The sequence below is a fragment of the Paroedura picta genome, chromosome 2 (assembly GCF_049243985.1).
Source record: "Paroedura picta isolate Pp20150507F chromosome 2, Ppicta_v3.0, whole genome shotgun sequence".
Taxonomy (NCBI): Eukaryota; Metazoa; Chordata; class Lepidosauria; order Squamata; family Gekkonidae; genus Paroedura; species Paroedura picta.
Genome location: NC_135370.1, coordinates 51,706,155 through 51,708,831, shown reverse-complemented (window position 1 = coordinate 51,708,831; position 2,677 = coordinate 51,706,155). Strand labels below are relative to the sequence as shown.

Sequence of the window (2,677 nt, the reverse complement as noted above, 5' to 3'; positions counted from 1 at the left end):
GCCTCAACTTTAGGAATACACTAAGTAGTTTCTTTCCCTATCTTATTGGACAGTTAGTATATTTATGATCATTTCGTAATGTCCCACACTTGAAAACTGAATCTGTATCGTGCCTGGGAAATTTTCAGGTAGGATCCTAACTAATGCATTCTATTAAATATTAGGATGTTGGTTGGTGTCACCCTACAGAGGAATAGAAACCACAGACAGTCTCCGTTCAAGAATGATGTGTCCTGGATGTACGTTTGCAGTCAGATTCTCTATTGTCTTTCCCATGTGCTCTACTTTGGTGCCCAGAGCTAAACCTACAGTTTGTAAAATTATCCCTTTCTTAGGAGCAGTATTAATTTCAGGTCTGCAGCCTGCCTGATCCAACACCAAGATCCTGGGAAAGGAAAGAGAAATGCACTCACGACCACAAATGTGTGTCTCCTTATGGAAAAACAAAGAAAGCTTGAAGAGGGATAGATGGGTAGCCATCAAAAATTAACAAGCCTGATCATGAACAGCAATTCTACTCTTAAACATAGGGAATTTGTGAATGGTGTACACTTGATTGGTCTTTATACAGTTTTATACTTTATACTGAGCAATTCTGAACGCATGCAGAGCTGAACATGTGATTGAAACTCCATATTTCTCCAGGTCCTGGTCCCCGCTTTAATAGGGAAAGTGAATGCTCATTAGCTCTTTCTTGCAAACAGCTGTACACATGTACATGCAAGTTGTACATGCAATCACTTTGATGCAAACAGGGCTAGTGCATTTCAGCATTACAGAGTTCAATTTACTTTTAATCCAAGAACTTGGTTCATCATGGAAAGTGATAAACCATGCCAATATGGCTCATCTTGTTTTGGAAGGGCTTCCTCAGCATGTGATTAGATCATTTTGTTTCTCTACCCACACAGCTCTCATCATCTGAGATTCTCCAAGATGCCAGTTTTTAAGGCTTTTCAGTAGTTATGAGCTGCATGTGGAGAATACCTAGTGCTACTGAGATCTTCAGCATTGTTTCCTACTCAATGGCATATTATCAGTTTTGTCAAAATCAGTACTGGACTCGAATGTCTTCAGACTGGACAGGGAAGGAATGTCTGTGTTAATCCCAGGTGAGGTAATAAAACAAGGTGAGGTAATAAAAATGAGCTAAAGTGAGGTAATAAAATGAGGCGGGACATACTATTTATTTCACACTGGAGGCGGGATTGTATGATTGAATCGCTTCTCGGCCTTTTGGCTAAGATCAAGTGTAGTAGTATGATTGAATATTATTTCATGAGCAAAATGCCCTCTCGTTTTCTATATGAAATGATTTTTTAAAAAGTTTTATGGAAGAACACTGCATAATCCTAGTCTCCTTCTGTAGTATCAAGAGGTACAACCAAGAGACATGTTTTCCAGCTCAATGAGGATTATGGCAGGATGACTAGTGTTTGCCTGAAGTATGACTCAGTGCTGATGCAGCCACATATGCCCTTCATGGTCTCGTCACTCCCTGATGGTGTGAACTACATAGACCTTGAAAAGTTCTGTGGCCGAGCTGACATCATGTGATATATTTATATATGGCCATTTTAGAATTTTAGAAAATGCTAGAGGGCGTCACCCCAAGGGTCAGACATGACTCGGTGCTTGTACAGGGGATACCTTTACCTTTACCTTTAGAATCCATTTAGCCAGCTGCATACCTTAGTACAAGACATGCAAGTAATCACTTGATGTTGCAGTTAGCAATAGATGAACACACATGTCTAAAAAAGTTGCTAGTAGCAACGACGGGGGCACTTGCAGTAGAGCACTAGAAAGATGCATTCCCCTTTCACTAACCCAAGAATGCTGCCCTAAAAAATTCACTATGCAGTGAATGTACCGATCTGGTTCAGACATTATGGTCCTGGCTATTTCCAAGTGCTCCCAAAGATGTGTGACTTAAGGTTGCAGTTGGCCAACTACTATGATTATCTGATTCTTTCATTGGTGGTAGACTGTGCCCAGCAAGTCACAGCCAACCTATGACAACTCAATAGGCTTTTCGAGGTCAGAGGTGAATAGAGGTGGGTTGCCATTGCCTGCCTCTGTGTCGCAAAACTGGACTTCCTTGGCCATAGAATCATAGAATCATAGAATCATAGAATCATAGAATCATAGAATCATAGAATCATAGAATCATAGAATCATAGAATCATAGAATCATAGAATCATAGAATAATAGAGTTGGAAAGGACCTCATCAACCCCCTGCACTGTGCAGGACATTCACATCCCAATCGCTCATGGTGTGTCTCATCCAAGTACTAGCCAGGGCTGACTACCTAGTTAGCTTCCGAAATCCGACCAGATTGAAGTAGTCTGGGCCATCCAGGTCATGACTGTTCTCTGTACAGATAAACAGATATCTGTCTATGGCTAGGACTGTTTGCTTGAATCTGCTCCATTGCTGTGTTTGTAATATGGAACAAATTTGTAAAATGACAAAGCCTCGAATTAGCCATATTGAACTTCAATCTAATGTAACATCATTTACTATTAATTTATTCCTATGTGTCATTGACTGAAAAAATTACAAAAAGCAAAAGCCGACAGTCTCTGTATTTCAAGCATGCAAGGGCTGAATGAGGGCAGGAATGGTGGCTGGGAGGTGCAACTTTGCAGAAAAGAAAGCAATATGCACAGTT

General features: G+C 40.5%; 1 pseudogene; it reads left to right on the top strand.

The window, feature by feature from the left end:
* Window positions 1-1,220: 1,220 nt before the first annotated feature.
* LOC143831020 (U2 spliceosomal RNA) lies at window positions 1,221-1,400 on the top strand (annotated as a pseudogene).
* The last annotated feature ends 1,277 nt before the right edge of the window (window positions 1,401-2,677 follow it).